Raw genomic sequence first — 15,801 nt, 5'->3', positions numbered from 1 at the left:
TGTCTAGGCCTAGATGACAGTACATCACAGGGTGTCCAGTACTCTAGCGGTGTGCAGCAATGATGACACACAGTCTGATGACAGAAAGAGAGAGCTTGTTCCTGGCGCAGCTCTAATTGGCTAAATGAGGATAATTTTCAGGACTGTCCAGGGCAGTTTTGGGTCATTTCAAAGGAGAAAAATGGAGCAATTTGCTTTGGAAATGGAGGGAATAGTAAGACAAGGGAAGTATTTAAGCAATACAGGATACCACCTGTAAGTCATTAGATGATGGAAATGTAATACCATACCATGGTATTGTACCTGGAATTACTGTAAATGAAAGTGATATTTGACCATCCCAGCTTCCTTACACGAAAGCCAAAATATACTTTGTAACTGAATTTAGTTTACTTTAACACCAGCAGCTTTTACTGTATCTCAGACTCTCATTGTTCCATGCAATGCTTTTACAATCAGATTCAAAAAAAAAAAAAAAACCAGACCAAAAAAAGCAGTTACGTAGTCGTTCCTACCATGGGAATGAAAAGCAAACAAGCCCTAATTCCAAGTTAAGGTGCTAGACTTGAAATCGGTCTTTGATGTTTAATTAAACTATAAAAGGATGCTAGCGGTTAAGATCATCATTATAAAATACAAAAAACTGCCACAATGCAAGTTCAAACTTATTACCTCTGAACCACATCTACCACACAAAGAAACTCCTCTTCCGAAAAGCCTACAGCAGTATTCAAAACAAAGAGCAAAACTGCCAGTCAACTTCCCTTCTAGAAACCTTACCCCAGTGCTTGGAATGTGTGGTGCCACTGGCAGATGTCCAAAAGACAGAGCTGAATGGAATCAGGCACAAATGAGCGTGTAAAGGAGAGATCAATTCTGAAAAACAAGAAATTTATCTTACAAGCACGTTCTGCAAGGGGTTTGAAGGAGTAGATTGCTGTCTTCAGCCTCCTTGAAGTTAAAAACATTGTCCAGACTTTCTCATTCCAGTGTTCTCTTTATGCCCATGAGGGCTGACTCCATTCACTTTGATCCACTCAGCAGATTCTATCCCATTTTCCATCGATTTCCCCAACCAAACGCCCTCCAATTTCACCTCCCAAAAAAGAGCAAATTAAAGGCTCGACACATGATGTTAGAGTTCAGGTTGAAGCGGTGAAGAAAGAGTGTCACAAGCGGAGACCTCACTGCTACAGTTTTGTTCTCTGTACAAATGAGTTAGTTGGACAAGTTATGGTAATAGAATCAAAGCTTTGCCTCTGATAATTATAAGCCTGCTTGCCATTAATAATAACGAGCAGGGTGCTAAACCTTCAGAATTTCAGGACTGAACTGCCTTAATGTTAACCACAAGAAAATGTTATTTCAGTGTGGTATCTTTTTTTCTCCACCAATAATATCTCTGTCCCATTTGCTACATAATTTAATTTCCTTCCGCGCCCTGTCAAGAGCTCTTGACTCATTTCCCAGTCTCAAGTAAAATCATATCCTTTCAATTTTGCAGCTGCCTTATAAGTTTAACGGTCAGGACGGTTTACTAGTAAAACAGATAAATTTCCAGCTAATGATGGTGGGTTTATTGTTTGCTTGTTTTTTTTTCCTGCCATGTGTAACAACCCATGCAAGCATTCAGGAAACACCATAACGGTCTGCTTTAAGAAATCAAGAAAAGAGTATGCAGTTGGTTTAGTGGTGAAACAAATACACAGGGGTAAAAAAAACTACCATATTTTTCACACCTATTTCATTTCACTTCTACTTCTGTTTACAGCAGAACTAATTTATCAGGGTTTGGAAATGATCTTAGTTTCTGTTGAAGTAGACCCTTTTACAATGTTTTTTTTTTTTTTTTTTTTTTTATATATATATATATATATGTGTGTGTGTGTGTGTGTGTGTGTGTGTGTGTGTGTGTGTGTGTGTGTGTGTGTGTGTGTAAAAGCTACTTTTGCTTGAAATAAATGTAAAATGGTTCATTTTTAGATTTACAGGCTGAATAAGAAAAAAAGTAATACATACTTGAAACAAGTCTAATCATCTAACACATGAGACTGGAAACTAGCTTCTAATGTTCAAAACAAGATGGACAAGATAATCTGGCTAAATTTAAGACAATTAAAAAAAAAAGACCCTTTTACAATGTTAAACATATACTAAAAAGCGCCACAGTGTGCGGAGCTCTGCTCCATGTAAAGGTGACTACACCAGGGTGCATTTGACATGCAGCTGAAGTTTGCTTACTTCAAAACGTTGGGGGTTGGGGGCACCATGGCACAGAAAGTCTTAGCAAAATAACGCAGAGCATGGCCTCAGATGTTTTACTGATCGCCAATTCTGAGCACTGCATTACATGGATGCAACATGCATAATCTGGGTAACATGTAAAAATCACTCATGTAAAAAAAATCATATTCAGTGTCATAAAAGAGCCATATTAAAACAATCACATGCACAAATCTCTGCTGAACTGATCTAATCTATATTACTCATTTTCTCAATCGTTGTCATTAAGGTAACGCTACAGCATGAATAATTTACACATATCCTGAATGTATAAAGCTGTTGCTCTTTTGTTTTGCTTCTCTGTGAATACATTAATACATTAGTGCACTGCAGAATTATTATAATTAGCAACGCAGTTATAAGTTAATCACTCTGTAATTTGCAGACCGTAATCCCAGTGTGATCCAAAACAGCATTCCCTGTTCCTTCTCTCTGCAGCTGTAACACTTGGAAATACCAGAAGTCACCTGGCTTTGCTAACACTCAGACACCGACTGACAGAATTTTAAACTATCGATAGCGATCACAGAGGCTGTGCGATTCTTCGGGCCACGACAACAATTTAATCATCTTAATCAGGGTTAAAGTCACGTGGTACATTACAAAACAAACTGATAATGTTTGTGTCCAAACAAAACCTTTAACCTACTGCTGTTTTATACTTCACTTTGAATTTTGTCAACTATACAAATTTCCCAAATTTGTTGAGAAACTGCCTGGAGGGCACGTCCTAATCAGGCAAATAAGAAAATCGATTTATATGTTTTATAACTGAGTTTTGAGATTTACCGAACAAAAATATTTGAACCATCATTTATCAGCTCTAAATAAAAGATCTCCATTCTCGTACTTCCCCACACGGTGTGCTCATGCTTGTCTTATCATCCTATCTATGCAAGAGACTCCGGGCATGTTAGGACTGGTTGGACCAACCTCTCTTAAACTCTGTGGGGGACAAAGTGCATTTCTTTTTTAGTAGGAGATGGTACAAAACTGTGTGTGGCCAGTTACTCTGAGATAAGCACTCTCTTGTGTTATTGGAATGCTTTTTTGTTTTTTTTTTCTTCTTTTTCCAGTTAATATGTAAAAATTTTATTTTGCAAGAATACAGGAATGACTTTGCTCAATTGATTTGATGTGTTTATAGTATTTTTAAAATATATATACATATATATAATACTAACAATATGAGAGATCATTACTGAAATACCCCATGATGTCATTCTTCACCCCTACTGACATATCATTTTTAACAATGAGGTTCATTCCCATCATTAAAAAAACAGAGAGAAGTTAAATTTAATCAGTGAGTCATGACCTGTCTTGTTTTTTGTTGGGGTTTTTTTGTACCTGTACATGAGAAAGGCAGTTTTTGAATGGCGATGTATCTGGTTTGGCTAGTTATAGACACACCCTCTACAGCGTGTTCTCTCTAGTCCCTTGTTGGCTATCCTTTTTGTGGTGTAAATATTTACTAATTACTTACCCACTTGTGTATACTTTGCGTCTAACATATTATTTTATCTCCTATGAAGATGTAGATTGATGGATAGAGCGATAGATATTTTATGGATCCCACAAGGGAAATTATTGTGTTACAGTAGCATTATATGGAAGAAAAATGGCCATAGTGCCATAGTGAGGGCCTTATACTAAGAGGTAGTAGAAAAACAAAGAAAATAAATGTAAAAATGAAGTTAGTTAAAGAAGAGTAAAAACTAAAGCTATAAAGATATATATGTATATATAGTTTTTAGTGTTAGTTTGGTTAAAAAAAAGCTTGCCTAATGAGTCTTTGATGGACCTGTTTATTATGCAGCTGGCTCACAGTCTGCAACACTGTGAGTCACATCCTCTCAGACAGTTAAGTGTTTTTCTTGTAATACCTGTACTGATTTGACATATTCAATCCATACAATCATACTTTAAAAATGACCAAAACTAACGTAAAACTGAGTGTTTTCGAATAATAAAAATGAAATCGAAACAACAAAACTGGATAAAAAACAACAGTCAAAAAATGAAGTAAATAGAGATTACAAAACTATAAACATTACTGTACATAATTCATGCTTAGAAGCAGGCAGTCAGTAATGGACTATATGGACTTTTCATCCCTACATGTCAGACTCAGATGATGAGTTTGTCTTCTGTTTTCACTACTGTGTGTGTGTGTGTGTGTGTGTGTGTGTATGTGTGTGTGTGTGTGTGTGTGTGTGTGTGTGTGTGTGTGTGTGTGTGTGTGTGTGTGTGTGTGTGTGTGTGTGTGTGTGTGCGAGTGTGTCGTTGGTATTAAGGAGGTTGTGGGAATTTTCTGGGCAACTCTGGGATGTGCAGGAATAAAATACATGATGTGGTTCTCTGCTGATGATATCTTAATCTCTCATCTCCTCTTTGTTTCTGCTACTCGTCATACTTCCTGTTAGCATTCACCGGCACGTCATCCATCTGTGTTTGCGTGGTGTGAGGGCATACTTATGTATGTGGTGTTTGTCAGGGCTTGCATTATCTTGAGTCAGTGGGATTGTGAGAGCAAAAACTAAAAAAATAAATAAAAATGCATTATTCTCAAACTCACCGCAAGCTAGATTTTGGCCACTTTTTTTATGGTCACACCATCATAGCCACAACTATCTATCAATGCATCTGTCTTTAAATAGACGGTCATGTAAAAATGAGGCACCAGCGGGGGTGAGAGTCTGCATTCACGTCTGGGGAGTTAACTGTCTGAACTGCACTTCCACAGAATCAAAAACAACACCAGATAAGTGATAACACAGGAACACTTAACTGTTGCAATAGAAAGCATTATCATTCATCTATGCCTGAGGGTGGTGAACTTATGGCGTACAGGTAATGTATGAGGTAGAGTGTAGTGCTTTACCTGACCACCCCCCTCCCAGCCTGGAGGATGACTACTTTAATGGCCTCACTGAAACAGGGGCTAACAAAAAGATTAGCTATACACATGTCAGGGATGATTGAAGTGGTAATATACTATTCTGTCCATTAGCGTGGTGTTTTTGCTCTTAACGGAACTAGGGGTGGTGTTTTAGCTTGTCAGTGCCTTCAGCCCTGCTATGTTGCCTGAATGAATTGGTGTTGGGGGATTGGTGGATCTGTGGAGTTAAAAATACACAAGGGGATGATTATGTGTTTAGTTAGGGGGTGAATCTCGTCCATCTTTGCCTCTGACGTATGGTATTGAAGGAGAAGAGGACAGGATGCTACAAACACTGCTGAAACATCTCGTGTGTATTGGTTCTCCGCCCTTTTCAGTGGTCATCCATTTCCCTTGTGTCAAACTAAGTTAAGATGACTCCCAGGCCATGTTGACCTACAGAGGTGCTCACCCTCAGACAGACACACACATTCACAACAGCCACAAATCTCTGAATAAACACAATAAAACAGTCCCACCCTCTGTTGTCTTTCTTATCTTATCTTGAATTTTAACCCTGACGTCCTCTTCCATCACGCACACACACACACACTTGAAAAGGCCTCAGGGTGGCCCCTGAATCTCTGTCTTCCTCTCATTAACCTTTGGTCGCGCTACAATTTTCTTATTCCTTTCCCCTTTCCTTTTATGAAGCTTTCTCTTTTTATGACAACAAAGTGTCGCCATACAAGGATGGCAGCACGGACCTCGTCACACACCGTTGCAATAAATATCAGTGAGATGTGAGATGAGTATCACAGCCTACCTACAGTAATCTATTAGTGGCAATTTTCCTAGATGAGGCCCATTCGCAGTGTTCTCAGCTTGACTTGTTGCCTATTTAAAATCATCCCTCTGTTAAATGGAATTAAAGGCCTCGGTGCCAGAAGAACTTTTTGGCATGGCTTCGGAGTGAAGTCGAACGAGACATTTTGTGTCATTTTCCACCGCTCTGACTGCATAATGGCCAATGCCAGCCCTGCCCTCAGCCTGTTATAGCTGATGTATCACACCTTGGGGTGCGTCGGTGAATATATGAACTACCGAGCACAGATGGTTCAACGCTTGGCCGCCTTGAGTAAATAGGTAGCACAGGTCTTGGGAGGTGATTTTCGTATTGCCCGTGAGTCCAAATTTATGACAAACAAAACAGAAGGTATTATCATGTATCACAACCCTCCAGGTAGCTAGAGGCCAATAATGAATTGTGTGGCATGACTGGTGACACATTTAGCCCTCGGTCTGCTCATATGGAGATGGCTTCATCACTCAGTACCAGTTTCAAAAGTAGTGGGAATGACTGATTGCATTTCTTCTCTGGTTCAGTGCACATCTGGCAACTTGTACACTTGTGGGTTGGTTGTAGCCTTTGACTGAATATTTCAGATGTCTAGAGTGGGATGAGGAGATGGATTGTGCTGAAATATAATTGAAAGTGTAAAAATCTTCTGGACTATTTCTTGGTCCAGTCCTTGTACTTTTTTCTGGATTATGAGAGCATAAGTAAAATCATTTTCACATGAATTGCAGCCATGAACTTTTCTCGCTATTACCTGTTGAGGACAAAATCATCCAAATCAATTAGAATTGGACAAATTGGACATTAAACAGTCTTAAAGCTGCCAACTCCTTATTACAAAGTCCATTTGATGTGTGAATGATCTGGAGAGCTGCCTAGCAAGCGAGTGTCATGAGTTCAGCCTCCTGCACAGGCAGCACCCTTGCGAGAATCACTCAGAGTCCCAGCTGCTGTTGCAATGATATTCATAACAATGTATGAGACACCAACTAGATCTTGTTGCGTGAGAAAGGATAAATGTCCAACCCAGATCCTCTAGACACTGTATTTGTTGCTTTATATATACATATACTCAATATGTATGTCCTTGTCTTTATAGCTGATCTTGAGCAAGACCATTTCCCTTGGCAACTATTGACAGCTGTTTCCAATGGGTATTTCCAAGGAAAGCCTATGAAACACTGAAAAATAGCCAAGGGCGCCCACCATACAAAAGCATAATGAAAGATGGTGTCTGGTATTCTCAGACAGTTTCTTATATTTGCTTGCGTTTCCAGTCAGCCAAGCTAGACAGGAGTGTAAGGCTATCTAGTGGAATGTAATGATCTCTACACCTCCGTAGAACAAAGACTTTTATCTCTCTGTGCCTTCTGCCATTTCCTTTACCCCCAGGCTCCTTGGACACGAAGATGAGAGGAGCGTAAATCACTGCCTCAGTATCTCTTCTCCTTTTTCTTTCTTTCTTTCCTTCCTTCCTTCCTTCCTTCCTTCCTTCCTTCCTTCCTTCCTTCCTTCCTTCCTTCCTTCCTTCCTTCTTACGGTAGCATCACATATAGTCTGATGCTACAGGGAGAATGTGTCTTGTGCAATAGCAAGAAATCTCACGCTCCTAATTCGCTTTCTTTATATCACCCCTCCCTTCTTCTTTTTCTCCCCCTGCATGGCAAAACAATGCTATTTTTTATATTTCTTCCAAGCGTGTCCTCTCACTGTCTTTAATACATGTGGGGGTTTTTTTGTCTCAGTTTTCTTCCTGCTTCGCCTCCTTCCTGCTTACTCCTCAGGGTAAGGGTTTAATTGGAGCTTTTTAATAGTGATTGTGGTGGACGGAGAAGGTGATGGTGGTAGCTGGTGGGGTTGAACCGTGTAGGCTGCCCTGCTGCTGGGCTGTCTGTTGAAGTGTGGCCAGCTAGACATAAATCTGCACTGTGTGTTTGTTTGGAAGACCAGCAATTAGGACCCCCCTGCATTACAGAGAAGAAGGATCATATCAGCTGCAGTTCCTTGACGTTGTATGTGCAGACAGGAAAGGGGAGAAAAAACATAAAAGGAGATGGCAAGTGATGGGAGAGTGAGTGCAGGGAATAAATGAGAAGGAGGAGCTGGAGGCAGAATATTTTCAAAACAGAATGAATAGAACAATAAATTTATTTATTCTTTGAATTTAAGCATTAGAGGCATACAAACAAGGATTTACTGAATGACTGAATGAAGACTACTACACGACTCCATGAACACTCAATAACTGAAAGAGAAAAACCTTTTTTTACTCATCTTACACTGCATCACTGCAACAAAGCACTTGTTTTGTCTAAACCTTCAAGTAAGAAAAGAATAGCATTGTTTTGCTGTCTCAGTCACAAAAACAGCTGTTCTAAATCTGATTCTTGTCTTTCTTTCTAGAGCAAAATTTCATGACTGTGCATGACTGGTTGAGGTTGAGGCCACAACCGCAGTGTGATGTCATTGCCATTTGGCGTCATTTACAGTAGATACCTCTGTATTTCGTGCACTTACTCATACAGACCACTGCATGACATAGAGGCACTGGTTAAACTAATAAGCTAGTCAGATAAATAAATGTCCTGTACCGGACTTTGCTTCAACCGCAGTCATTTCATCCATACCCTTCCATCTGTTTAATTTTCCTAAAGTTCTAATGAGTGACCGAACTGCAAGCTTCACAAGTCATTCCAGAGAGATATAGTGCCATCACTTGTGCGTGTGCCGTATAGGAGTGATTACTGGCCACATTTTGTTTCATCCTCTTTCCATCACACTCTGTCTCACCGTCCTGCCTTTCATTCTACATCCATTAGCATGTTCATTACTGTGTAATGATAGCAGCGCCACAGTGATTGGCATGACCCCTATCAAATGAACTGCTCTGTATTACATTTAAAGATGCTGACCAGAGGTAATGACTGTAAGGATAGAGAAGCTTTGCTGCGTGACGCTTGAGAAACTATGTTCTGTTCCATTGGAATGTCAATATTATTCACTAAAAATACAGAAATCTCAGTATTTATGGACTGTGAAGAGTGATCCTTGAACTCGTGTTCTCTGCTCACAAAGGTTACGAGAATAAGACGGGAAAGCGCAGTGCTTTACAAGAGAAAATCATTCACACAGCAGTGCTTTAGAATTTAATCAAATACAAGTACTCCGTTTAGTGGAATAGAAGCTATTTGCTTAATATTTGAGCTGGAATTTGCAGTAAAGTTGGTAAACAGACATCACAGGTGGCTTTTATTTTCTTCATACTTCACTACATCAGTGAACAGCATTTAACACAGAGTAAGCATGGATTTCACACTCTCATGCAGTAAGATTACACACAGAAAATGGAAACATCTCACAACACGCAGACGTTCAGGAACTTCCCAACTTTAGGATAAATAAAGTACATCTAATCTTACCTTATTTGTTACCTCTTAATGGGAGTGTCTCTGGAGCAACGTCTGGAAATGTTGCAACTGTTACAGCATTCTAGGTAGTAAGTAGCTCCGTTTGCTAAGGAGACATTTTTCCTCACTTTGACCATTTATCACTCTGCAACACATTTAGAATTGTAACAAGAACATGTTTCATTTGCTCCATTACCTTATGGTTGGGTTTTCGTACTGGCTGCCCTATACTACCAATCATCTGCAGTTATCTTTCTTGAAATAGCTTTTAATCTTTTGCACTTTATTACAATAATAAGATGAGATGAGATATTAATTACCTTTTGAACCAAAAAAGGGAAAAAAATGAACCTAAACCATGTCTTTTTTAAAACGAAGAATTCTTTAAACAGTGAGCTATCACATTTATGATTTGTCTTAAGACGATCTGGGTCTTGATCTGACCTTTTATTTTCTGATTTTTGGTGGAACATCTGGTTTTGGCAATGTGATTTTTTACTCACTCAGTGCTTATACAAGTATTCGTGTTTCAGCCTTGACTCTGTCCGTGTGGGTACGTTTGTTATGTCTGCATGCGGGTTTCGAGTTATGACTCACTGACCTTTATCATTTTTCTGGCATTGGTCTGTACAGGAAAACTCAAATTTATTTCTTCAACAAAAAAACCCCAGGAGCTCCCCTGTGGGTTACTGCTAAAGTTGACCATCACACCTCAGTATGCCATCACAGTAATCACGCATTCATGTCCTATTAATAATACTGCAGTCATATTCTATTGAATAGTATGGGGCTGCTGAAAGTGCAAGGGTGACCTCGGTCTAAAGTTGGAAGTAGGAAGTTGGGTAGGAACAGGCAATTTTTACTTGGCTTCTCAATTAAGAGAAAATTTGTGCTCTACACACAAACATTGGACATTTCCTTCCTTCCTTATGCATACACGCTTGCATCATGTCATGCACGCTGCAGAACACAAATGCTCTTTCATTCTCATCCATGAACTCCCATTTCAAACTCCTGACTGGGTTCTGAGATCCAGATTTGATTTTCTCCTGAAAGGTCTCCTTTGTTTGACTATGTTTGCCTATTAAGTAGAGCGCATACAGTTTTGTGACTGTGTTTAAACCTGAACATAAGATGCTGCAGTGAGTTCACCCATATTGGATTACTAACGCTAACCTTCTTAACTGTTGGGACTGATGCTGTTCAAGCTGTCACTCCTGACTTGTAAACACAGTAAAAAGACTTTACATTAACAGCGAAAACTCTGGGATGTGATCGTCTAGATTATTAACACTGATCAGACGAAAAACATCAAACACTATCACGGTGCCTTTTTCCAACTAAAACATAAAGTTTGACATTTAGTAGGGTAGATCTTTTAATCAGCTAAAAAGCCTGAAACTCCAGCTTATCACGTGTTAAAGTGCACAGAGTCAGGCATGAATAACAAGTGGAAAGCAAGGACAGCCATAACAAACCTGTGTGGCAGGCCTGAAGTAAAGATGTAATGGTGCCAAAGATAACGCTCTGCTCAATCATGACTGAATTTCTGCCCTACTGGTGAGAAAAAATTTTTGAATTTCTTTTGTTTAAAAATAAATAAATATTTAGAAATTTAGATATGGCCCTCTTGAGGATTGAAACTGAGCTGGAACGAGCTTGAATTGTATTTATGTAGAGCTGACCTGCAAAGGAGGATGCAATGCTAATTGATGTTAACTTAATTTAGTCTCACTCCCATTGGCCCCACACAACAGAGGCTTGCGATGGCTGGTCACGTTTTTTTCTTTCCCCAGAAGTAAACATCTGCTAAGGCCTCTGTGACTCATAGCGCACCATCTGTCCCTTTTTTGTGTCTCTTACTCTCTCTGGCCCTGTTATCTCCTTCCATCGTCTGCAATTATGTGAGTGGCAGCTTTTAGTCAAGAAGTGACTGAAAGATGATGCGATTTCTTTCATGGACACGTAAAGATACAGTAAATATAAATAGTGACAAAAAGGGAACTTCTCAGCACTATAATGTGCACCCTTAGTAGGAACAGTTATCGTGTATATGACCTCGGTCTGGGTTATGCCCTTGCCAGAGGGCCATGTATCTTGAATGCAACAGTGCAAGGACAAAGGCCTCTTCTCTGAGTGAAACCGGAGCTCTCCAAGGAAGCATCTGGCAACCTGGACACTGGATGAGTCGGGTTGATGATCTGGAGATGAAAAATGCCAATAATGCAAGCCTTCTTCAGCTCCCTTGGCAGGAGTGAGCTAATTCGATACATACCTTCCTCTGTGTCTCTCTCTACCTCTCTTTTTGGCACTGTCGCTCTCCCTTTACCTGCCACTCTGTCTTCCCCACCTTCATTTGTTCATCACCCTCACCACAGGCTGGGAAAGGGGGGAGATGGGCCGACAGAGACACGATACGCTGTTTGTCAGCCAAGAGCGGATGTGCCAGGAAGAGCTCCGCTGTCAGACAAGGTGTCAAACAAAGAGTCATTTGGTCCAAGAGCTGCAAGACAAGTTGTTGGTCTGTCCACCCTTTGAAGTACCCCCCCGCGATGGTGCTTCCCAGCACACTCTGTCTACTCCACCCCAACCCCTCCCCCATTTTTTTTTATAACAAAAGTTGCCGGAATACAAAAGAATCTCCTAACAAATTGCTTCCTAGTGTATTTCCCTTCCACCTTTCCCCCATCAGAGTTAAAAGGTGACAAGTCCAAAGAGCCACTGCGTCTGTGTGGGTGTGTGTATGCTAAAGGTGAAGCAGAGGGGACACACAGGGCAAACAAAACTAGATTTCCTCTAGGACCCAATCTCATCATCTTTTGTTGTCGCTGTCAGGCAGATGGTGCCGCCTGGTTCCTCATTTAACAGACACACATGTGCCCTAACAGGCATACGAGGATACACACTCTCGCCTGCTCAGTAAAAGACCATATATCATTTCATTACCCGTCGTCGGTTTTGTACAATAACATCCGCTGGGGTAATAACCACATGCTCTTCCAGAACATTTCATCAACCCGTAATGCTAGAAAACGTTGCCAGGTCTCGTCTTTTCTTGTAAAACTATCCCCGCATTTCCTCTTCAACACCGCTGCTGCCCTTCACTCAAACAACACCTGATACTTTTGATTAAATCAGAATCAGCTTCATACAAGCTAGTGATACCCGTGGTGGAAAGTGGCAATACATTTTTCTGAAGTCAGACCATAATGGGAACTATGTAAAGAAATGGAACGTAAATGAAAAATTCACACTCAGCTCGTAGCAGTTCTTCATTTATAAAAAACTTGGTATCTTAGTAGCCAAATGTGAATTTTATGCAGCAATTTAGGGTTCAGCTCATTTGTGTCAAGTCAAGAATGAAACAGAGAGCTGTGCAAAATGATTTGGAAAAATCGTAGCTGACATTTAAAGATGTGATAAATGATTTTTGATCACAAGGTAGCACAAAAAATATAAGTGCAACAGCCATGAGCAAGTTGTTGCTAAAGCTTCAACCTCTTCAGACTTTTGCTCTGCAAGGAAAATTTGTGCTAGAAACATCTATTCTGTTGATGCAACATCAAATGATCATATCCCCTTAAAAAAAAGAAGATTTTAACCAGGAGTTAGCTATAAACATCCAATGTATGTTCTAAAACATTGCATTCATTAGCAGTTTTTCCTTATGGGTGTGAGTAAAATAACTTTTAAGGCTTGTTTTAGTCTATAATAACTCCCATAGGTGAAAAATTGCTCTCTTGATAGAGTTGTAGTTGTAGTTGTAATACACCATTTGGTTTTGGGCCTGTACTGTAAAATAGATTTAAAACATTTGCACCAAAAAAGGTAAAAAGAAAAAAAAAAACAGAACCTCAAAGTGAAATGAATTCTCAGTAAAGATTGGTTCAAATGTAATCTTTACCGATGCCCCTTGTTCTTAAAGCCAAATCACTGATTCGTACGGTTTACATATTGATGTTCAGTGTTCAGTGTGTCTAACCAGCTTGGTATTTACTTCCACCCTGACTTTCCTCTTATGTTGAAGGTCATTTTGATCCCTTCTTGCTTCAGAGTTGTAAAATACTCACAAGTCTTTATTTTTCTCTCTGAAATTCTTAGACACATTTAGGGAAATATGTTTTGAATGAGTTGATGTGTGGTTAAATGTGCTAGATTTGTATAAGAGCCATCTTTCATGAGCTTATATATTTACAAATAGGCAAAATAAAAATGTGTCTTATTTTTTATAACTCTTTTTACTCTGTTATAATGTTACCGTGATCTCTCCACAAGCCACATCAACATTTCCAATGAGAGAGTTCCAAAGGCTGAAACATGTTTTTGCAACCCTATAAGAAGAATCAATCTTCTGGACTGTGGCTTGAATGTCAGTTTGAAGTTAACTTTGTGGTTTTGAGAGTATTTTGTCAGAGCTTGTTTATGACCAAAAATTAGTAACATAGTAGTAACTAAAACATTTCCAGCACTGGCTACATGCTGCGTTTAGTGCTTATCAGTGAGTGTTAGCATGCCAATCTAATATTCTAGGTTTATAGGATTTATGTTACTCCACAGAGTCTAAAAAGACATTAAGAATCTGTTTAAATGTTTATAAAGTAATTTTTATCAAATTTTTTTTTTACATAATATGAGAGGTAAGGCTAAATTTTGGTGTGCTTTTGATGGCATCTTCACACCTCCCTCTGTGCATCTGAGTGAGTTAGCACAGCATGCGCCTGTACATGAAAGTGCAGATCACTGTACCCTCACGTTCGTCTAATCCTGTATTACTTTCACACCCCATGTTCTGCAGTAACCGCCCGTTTTCCACCCCACACCAGCTTTGATAACAGAACTGTCACACGAGGAAGCAAATCTTCATCACTGTGACAAAGGAGCAGTTGTGACACATCAACACTGTACCAGGTCATCATGTCATAACTGTTTACAGATCCACCCATGCACAGCTGCCTCCTTAGTTTCCTGTCATCACTGCCCCTGGCCATACAGCTGCAAAACAATAGTAGCATTGGTGACTTCCTACTACCTGATTACCAACATCCTTTTCACATGCCGTCTATCCAACTTACAGTTGTGCTCGACTGTAAATTGAAATATAGCAAGAAGGATAGCCCTGCTTTGAATAGTTCAGTTAAAATTTTACTCATACTAATAACATGTCCCAAATTCTTTTTCTTTCTGGCTGGTGTCTTCAGGAGTCACCATGGCAGATCCTCTGCCTTCATCTTGTCCTAGGATCCTCGTTTCTTACACCAACCTTCACTACATCTATGAATACTCTCTGTGTTCTTCTCTTTTCCCCTTCCTGTTAGTTCTATATTCAGCATCCAACGCCTCTCTAACTTGGGATCCAAACTGCTCCACCTGAGCTGTCCCTCTGATGTACCGATTTTTAATGTTGTGTTTTTCTCCATAAAACCATAACATTGTAAACTCTGTCCGCAGCTCCGAATACATGCCCCAAATTTAAAAAATATGTAAATTTTCAAAGACCGGCATTGCAACGTCACACACTTATTTTATTGACTATCCGATTGTTAAGTGATGACGTGACGAATCCTACTTCCGGGCCTAAAGTAGTCTGCGTTTAACATGGCTTTTGTGTTGTTAACATGTTTAATGTTATGTATTTTCTTCTATTTAATCTCAAAAAGCTCCTAAAACAGTCAGTGATCACTGTTGACCTCCCTCGGCTTTTATTACCGCTAATCATTTATTTAAGCTCAGTTTTTAAAACCTTAGGATGTAACTACAGCCCAGCCCATGCAGCAGTATAGGAATGACTAACCTCGTATTGTGGATGGATTATCTCCTGGCTGAAGTTTTGTCCTTTTACACATCCTGCCATGCGATTACATTTGTTCCTGACCACCGAGAACACTCACGTTAACTTTTATCGAGTGGAAAAAAAGTTAGCTTGTTTATATTATGCTAACATAGCTGTGTCGCTAGTGGTCACGTAGCACATCATTATATACCAGCTAGCCCAACTTCAGTAACCCTACAAACGTCACTGCTGTTTAGTTTTCTGTCTTCATTTATGCTGGAAGTGATAACAGAGCTGTACGTTTTAAGTTGTTTCCAAAACCCCGCAGTCAGGACATGCTATATTGTATTTAGATAGAAGCTAGCGAGCTAACTCCCTGCTAACTTCTAACTCTGTTAAATGTCATAATTTCCGTTTTCATGGATGCCTGGATGTTAAACTCAATTGTTACACCTGGTAGAGCAGAATGCTGATCATTTTATTAAAGATGAAAGACTTTAGACAGTTTTTCAACTCTCAGTAATGCCATAGTGATCGTTTGATATATGGACCTGCAGCGGAGTTTAGGTCCAGACACGGCTAGTGACGTCAGACTGAACAA

Source organism: Rhamphochromis sp. 'chilingali' (genome assembly GCF_963969265.1).
Source record: "Rhamphochromis sp. 'chilingali' genome assembly, chromosome: 5".
NCBI classification, from domain to species: domain Eukaryota; kingdom Metazoa; phylum Chordata; class Actinopteri; order Cichliformes; family Cichlidae; genus Rhamphochromis; species Rhamphochromis sp. 'chilingali'.
This window is presented reverse-complemented; position numbering follows the sequence as displayed.